General features: G+C 42.4%; 2 long non-coding RNA genes across 2 annotated transcripts; one reads left to right on the plus strand and one right to left on the minus strand.

The window, feature by feature from the left end:
* Nucleotides 1–745: 745 nt before the first annotated feature.
* On the minus strand, nucleotides 746–5447 carry LOC135321287 (uncharacterized). The gene is made up of 2 exons (XR_010380886.1): nucleotides 3732–5447; nucleotides 746–1564 (listed from the first exon to the last, which is right to left on the minus strand). It is a non-coding gene; the product is annotated as an uncharacterized LOC135321287 (long non-coding RNA).
* Nucleotides 1850–7514, plus strand: LOC116153473 (uncharacterized). Its single transcript, XR_004137225.2, has 2 exons — nucleotides 1850–2058; nucleotides 5921–7514. It is a non-coding gene; the product is annotated as an uncharacterized LOC116153473 (long non-coding RNA).

Here is a 7514-nt window from a genome sequence, read left to right on the forward strand (position 1 = left end):
TCCTAGGTGACATAAAGTCATTAGGTAAATGAGATATTCACACAGGAGTTTTAAAAGGTCATGCTCAATTTTTATTTGTAGCCTGAAGAGTCGGAGCTTCGGCTTAGGGCAGGGACCCCGCTCTCCAGGCCCCGTGGACCGACAGGAAGAGAACTCTCTTGCAGCGCGGATCAGGGCCCAGGGTTGGGGGGTGGGTTGTTGTCTTGGGATCATCACATTGGAATTGGCGGGGGTCTTGGGTCCGCGAGCATTGGACCTCCATCCTGACCCGTGTGTACATTTCTGTGTACACGTGTGCGCGCGTGTGTGTCCCTCTGGGTCTCTGTGCTTCGCGCCTGCTTCTCCTCGTTTCGATTCGCCCGCCAGCAAAGGGGTGTCGGGCCGAGGCTGACAATTAAAAACACTTACCCTACCAGAGCCGGCCACGTCTTACGTCTCACACTGAGTGAAAGTGTTGGGTTTTTTGTTTTGTTTTGTTTTTTTTAAAGGAGAGAGTGAGAGATGTATTTATGCACATATTTATCCCTCTAATTATAGGAATTAATCCTCTTACTTATGACTAAAAGGTAACGTCGAAGGACGTCCCTTTGATGTGGAAAAGCATCATTTGTGACTCACATTCAGGCTGATTAAGGAATAATTGTTGTTAAACGCTTTACAAGAGGAGAGTGTTTAATTGAGGGGCATTCGTAATTTTACGGCTTAGCACAAAATTAAACGTAATTAAAAACTCAGAAATTCCAACTGATTTTCCAATTATTTTTATTGTCTGAGCTAATTGTTACAGAAGAGTATCACTTCTCCCCAAAGGCATTACCAAAAAAAAAAAAAAAAAAAAAAAAAGGCAACCATATCTTTCCCAAATATTCGCGATGAGGATTCGCAGCTTTCTCCAGGTACTACCTGGCCAAGTAAAGACCTTCCTTACGCCCCCTCCCTCGGTCCGGCCTCGCGCCCCTCCTCCCCCGCTGTAATTAAGCGTTTCAGCCGCTCTCCCCTTTCTCTTCAGTCCCTGCAACACCTTGGGATGTGAGAAAGTGATGGCAGTTCTCTTCTGCAGATCATTACAGTAAAACTGGAAGTATCTGTAGAAGGTTGATGAATTTCTTAAAGTAACACTTGTCATACATGGCGGAGAGATTAAAAAAAAAAAAAACCTAAGTAAACACAGCTCTCTGGGGGCGATCCCTCGACGCCTCTGCCTTCGAGTGTATGGCAGGAGGGAGGTAACACTCAAACACGGACTGGAAGATGTTTATAAACGTGCACACGAAGACATGCAGATGCACGCAGGAAACTTTCTTTTGCTTTGCTTTTTTTTTTTTTTTTTTGGCCATGGTTAGTTATGGAAAAAAGCTTCTCAGTTAGATTTTTTTTTTCCCTAATGCTGGGAATGCCGGCATAAAGCCCGGCTATCTTTGTATGTATAGCTTCTCTTAATGTCCAAATAGATTTATTTAAATACATTAAAAGGTTTATAAAAAGTGCTTCCGTGTTATAGAAAGAAACATCCTCACAACTAGTCCAGAAGTGGCCCTCTTTCCTATCAGTCTTGGAGGGAATCCTAGAAAAAAAAAAAAAGCATAAATTTAGGCAGAACGTGAATTTGTAAATTTCAATTGGTCTAGACTGAGAATGTGGAGAGAATGTTTGCGTTTCAATAAATGTCTTTAATTTCTCTGTGATTTTTTTATGATAGAGACTTCAGCGGATGCAAGCTTTCTATCTGACTTCCCCATCTACCCCCCATAAAATAAATGATTGCCTCTGATCTGACGTGCCAGGTGAAAATGGGTAGAATTAAAACTGTCAATTCTGCTTCCAACTTGTGTCTTTCGATTGAGTTCAAAAGCTTTTAAAGGTAAAACGTGCCGATCATTTATATGTATTGTTTCTTTTTCTCTTATCACAGCTTTTAAGGAAAAAGAAAGAAAAAGTCTATTTCCAAATATATTTCCCGGGAAGATCTGAATTCTTCAGGTAATTTGATGATGGACCCTAATACGTGTGAGATCCTGTGCCCAGTGAAGCCCGGTTTACAAGAGAGCAGCCAAGGAGGTACAGTGAAGTCCAGTTTTTTCGTTTTCTACCTAAACAGTTTATTTGGAGCTGAGATGTGGATATTTAAACCTGAAGCTTTCCAAGTGCTACAGTACTATTTTGGAGAAAAGGTTGGACTAGGCAGAGTTGGGAAGAAGGGAGGAAGACTCCCTTTGAAAGTTAGAAATGGTGAAAAAGACATGTAATCCGATGTGGAAAATTGAGTAAAAGAGGCAGTGCACACTTCAGCTGTGGCACAGATTGCTGAATCCTTTGAAGAAACTGACACGGATTTTCCAGAGATGAGAGGAAAGAGAGATGGGGTAGGGGTGGGGGAATCCTAGGGTGGGCATTTTATGTAAATGAGTAAATTCAAAATGTAGTACAAATCCGGTATACTAAAACTGACAGTTCTGACAGTATTGACAACATAAATATATGTTTGAACACTGCACTTTCAGACACTTAACCGATGAAGCAATAAAAAAATTCGACTACAGTATTTCAAATAATCGACATTGATGTTTTGATACATCATTTTTATACTCCAAATCGATCTATCACTCTGGGGCTGGTCAATTTTAAGTAAAAATGGGCTGCAATTATTTGCACCTTGGCTAATGATGACCTAATAACAGCCCTCAATTAATTACACCTAAACTGTGTTTTCTTCCTTTGGTGTGAGGGTGGGAGGGGGGCAATTCTTGAGGAACAGAACCTACGATTGTGTCATCCTCCACCCTTTCTATTCTATTTTTTTCAGATTATGGGGAGGGGGAGGATTTCTGAATTGGTAAGAGGTCTTTGTGTGATCAGACATTGCAGGCTGAGGTCCCCCTCACTTCAAGTAGCCACTGACTGGGTCTGAATTGGGGATATGGTCCTCACTTTTACTTTGCAGGGTCAAGACTAGATTTTGGAAAATGCAATCATAAAGTTAAGTGAATCTAACCCTCCCCCAGGCCCTAGATCCTTTCCTCTGTTTCAAGGATTAGATGGAAGAGATTTGCTCAAAGAAAGTATTGGAGATTTCTCTAAGGTTCAGGATATGTAGTGTGTGTGTGTGTGTGTGTGTGTGTGTGTGTGTGTGTGTGCGTGTGTGCGTGTGCGCGCGCGAGTGAGAGAGAGAGAGAGAGAGAGAGAGAGAGAGAGAGAGAGAGAGAGAGAGAGAGAGAGAGTTTTAATTTAAAGCACCCAGTCGGAATTGACTCTCTCCTTCCGCCCCACCCCCTACCCCCTGTGACCGCTCTCTACAAACCGCTGTGGGTTTACAGGCTACTGTTTAAAAAAAAAAAAAGCCACAAATAAGAAAGAAGACAAATTTCTTCGAGAAAGGAGGGAGGATGTTGATGAGTACTGCACCCTCCAGCGTGCGTTCCTGCTGACACTGCTGGCTTTCTCTTCTTTGCCCTGTGGGGTTTCTAGTGATCTCCTACTTTTCTTTCCCGCTCCTCTCCAAATTTGGTGTGGTAGTAGTGGTGCGAGAGGGAGGATAAAGCTAATTTAATAATAATAACTTAAAAAATCCAAGACAGGCCCAGGATACGAACGGGACCAGTCCATTGTGCTGTAGGGGTCCGGCGGGCGGGGGCCGCTGGCGCCGGGACTCCAGCCCTCTCCCAAATGGCCGTTCCCACCCCCGCGAAGCCCCGACCCTTCCTCAAACTCGCACTGAGGGTCGGCCTCCTGACCTAAAACTTAGCTGGTCTCCACTAGCCGGGATTCCAGTGTCTGATTTCTTTCCTTCAAACTTCACGCCCCTCCAGACCACCGCCAGCTGAGACGTTGAGGCTTAAGCAACGATTAAACAACTTTAAGATGCGAATCAAAGGCAAAGGACGTGTGTGAGCCACATTGGGTGAAGGTGGGAGTCCTAGAAGAGCTCCCTCGCCGGAGCGTCACCTGGATCCGAGGGTATCTGCCTCTGACCGGGTCGTTCCAGCTGCCTGCGCTGCACGTGAGGGTAGGAGCTAGAAAGGGGGGCATCAGGAAGAGAGAAAAGAGGATAGGATCAAGATTGCGGAAGAGACAAGAGAAAGAGGAGAGAGGAAGAATAAGAGGAAGGTAAAGAGGAGGGAAGAGAGAGTGGGAAGGTGCCAGAGACAGCGAGAGCGAGCGCACGTCGCCCTTGGAGCCCCGCCAGATAGCGCTAGAGGGCTATTTATTGAAATACTCTCCTTCTGGGAGACAGTGAAGCAGCTAAAACTGGAAGAAATAAGAAACAACAGGGCAAAAGGAAAGAAAGTACGATGATTCCATCCCATCTTATTTAAGAAGATAAATTGTGGGGTGCTTTATTGTTATTAATGGAGGAGGGAAAGCTATGATAGAAAGCCTAAATGGGGAAAGGACCAAAAAACAAAGACATAAAGTCCGCTTCCCTTTCTTGATCCCAGCTTGGAGGAGACTGAGCAAAGTTGACAGGTAAGAAAGCGGGTGGAATTCTTCCTAGTCAACTTTCAGAGCTGCTGGTTACACTGATGGCAAGGTCAAAAACAGTTCACAAGGATGAGCTGAGGTTTATAGGGAAGAGATGTTTTTAAAGTAATAGATGGCTGCAAGGAGGTGGGGAGGGAGAGGCAAACACATATTGGAAACACCAAATAAAATATATATCAAAAATTCCAACTGTCAGCCAGCAGGTCGGAGCAGAAGAGAGCCCCTCTGCCTTTGTCCCAGCAATGCTGGGTTCAGGACTGTTTCTGCAGGGCTGCAGTCAAACTCCTTGAATAACAATTTACACTCTGGGAGGCGTGGAGAAAAGAGCTGGGCTACAAAAATTCACTGTTGCATTCAGAACCCAAAGAACAGTGAAGCAGATGCAGAGAGAAGACCTAGCGACAAGGTGGAGTCCAAAGAGAGAATGGAAGAATAAAATGTTTTGATTCTTTTTACTTGCTCAGGTCAGCAATGCAAGAAAAAAAACTTCTTTCAAATTATATTTTACTTTAAAATACTGGCTTGGTTTTATTCTAAAACCCCAGGCATCTCACATCTAGCTTCTCATTTTTTAATTGCATTTTCCTTTTACCTGAAGAAATTTTTTGAATCAAAGTAGTAATTAACATCTTTCATCTAAACCAGCCAACAGAACCTCCACAAATAAAAATTAACCTTATGGTGCTGGGGGGGGGGCTGCTTAATCCAAAATGCTCCAATTCAAAACATTAACTAAAGTTATAAATAAGATTAAGGTTGGATTTATTTGCTCCTCTAGCAAGGCATCAATTGTTCTAAATGTTGTAAGAAGACAAAAAGGATTTAAACCCATGATTTTAATACACAGATTAACACTTCAGACCTCACAGTTCTGAATAATTTGGAGTTATCTGTGCTTAGGACCTGTAACTTTCTAGAGAAAAAAATAGTGAAAAGAATCAGGCACAGAAGCTGCTTAAGGAAGGTGGGCAAATTCACCTAAAATAGAGTGTAGTTTCATAAATGCTCATTTCAAGTTACTCTCTATAAAGCCAATGCCCTTTAAATAAAGAAACTATAGTGAGATTCAATTACTCTTTTAAAATCTTAAATGTTGCCTATAATAGTATTCCATGTTGAGACAAGAAAGAAAGAAAAGTAGAAAAGAAGCAGTTCTCAGAAGTCTTGGGGATGCTCCAATAAGAAAGGGGTGATTAAAAACAGACCCTTAAATTTGAAAGGCCGGATTCCCCCTTCCATTAGCCCCTACTCGATCAGGTCCCCTCCCTTTCACCTCTCTTTTATCCAGTGCCTCCATCCCCACTCCAGAGCTAAGTAGCCGGCTTGGGATTCTGAAGAAATAGATTTCAGCATACATATTTGTTCTGGGGCACTTGTAAAATGCGATTTGTAGAGGGTCTTTAGCCTTCTGATTGTCTTTGAATTGTTTTTACTGAAACAGATCTTTTGCAGTTAATGAGTCCCCACGCAGCTGGACAGCTCCTCTCGGACACTGAGAACTCTAACCCCAAAATGACCCCAATTTGACACCGCAAGATGAAATTTTACCGCCTGTTAAAACCATTTCCAGCCTGAGCAAAAGGAGCTGACTGTTGACGGAGGTGTGTGCCGCCTCCTGCGACCCCCATCTCACGCCTGTCTCCTGGGCCTGCCCCACCTACTTTTCCTTTACCCCAAATGTGGGCGAGCAGATGAGCCTCACAGCCCGGGCGGGGTTGCGGAGGCTGAGAATGGAGCATCAGCAATGTTCTATCAGACTAGAAATCAGAAAGCCGGCGTACCCCACTGCTTTGGAATAGCTTCTGTAGGACTGCAAAATTGGGGGTTAGGGGAGACTATGGAGTTCTTAAACGTTTTTCAGCTCTATTAATAAAACAACAGCAAGTTGGTGATTAAAAGTAATAGTCCTTTGAAGTCATCAGATTGACCAAGAACCGACATCGTGAATCACCTCCAACTTGATCTTGTGTGTAATCCATCGCACTGAGATGCTGTTTTAAACTAACGGTTTCATAAATTACATGCAACTAGGTAACTGAAATCTCTTTAGTCGAATGAAATTCGAGGTTCTCCTCTTAAGCAACTGATGAATTTTTAAATGACAAGAGATTTTCCTCCAGAAGGACTTCACTTTTAACACTTTCACACTTCTTAACTAAAGTCTTTGGAGTTTAAGTATCATTGTTTTTTTTCTTTAACACTACCTCAAAATGTCCATTTCTCTCTTCTTCCCACATTTAAACAGATTGTCCCAGTTATTTGCTTTAATGTTTTCAATAAAATGCAAAAGAAGTTACGGGATATTAGAGAGAGAGAGAAAGAAAGGAAGAAAGGAGTTCGGGTTAAAATGCCTTCTGCATTGCCCAAAGGATGAAAACACATGAAAATAGAGTTTGAACTTTTTTCTTTTGTAAAGCCCAAGATTACAACGGAGTAATCAAGCCATTACTAGCTTAACAATTATTTGAAAATACAGAAATCTTCAACCTGTCTGAATTGCTTTTACTTGGATACACTGCCACTGAAGAAACATTAAAAAAAAAAACTAGTGTAGTATTTCTAAAGAAAGGCTGTAGGAATGATAACTCACTTCAGAGTACCATGGAAGAAGTGATGGTAAAAGCAGCGGAAGATAGCAACTTTGAATGTTTAAACTCTGCGATGCAGAGGTTCGGTTCGACGTTGATTTTTACAAAAGAAGCATCTATCAAGTAAATTGAGTGTCTTTTTAAAAAGAAAAGTAATTGGTGCTTACTATGCCGGACACTTAAAACAACAATAACCCTACTGGCGACAACAAATACGCAATATTGAAAATAAGAACAGTTAGAAAAGTCAAAACTGAAAAATTGAGTATAAACTTCTCAGCTAGCGGCGCTACACCGGGACCGTGGATCCATCAATATAAAGACCTCTGCAAAGTCGAAAAAGCTCCGCAGCGAGACTAGTTTGTTTGTTTGTTTTCTCTCATCCTTCCCGCCCCGGCTAAAAATGAATTCGCATAACTGCCTCTTGAAATAAAATTCTGGAAGCCA

Source organism: Camelus dromedarius, chromosome 5 (assembly GCF_036321535.1).
Source record: "Camelus dromedarius isolate mCamDro1 chromosome 5, mCamDro1.pat, whole genome shotgun sequence".
In the NCBI taxonomy this organism is placed as follows: domain Eukaryota; kingdom Metazoa; phylum Chordata; class Mammalia; order Artiodactyla; family Camelidae; genus Camelus; species Camelus dromedarius.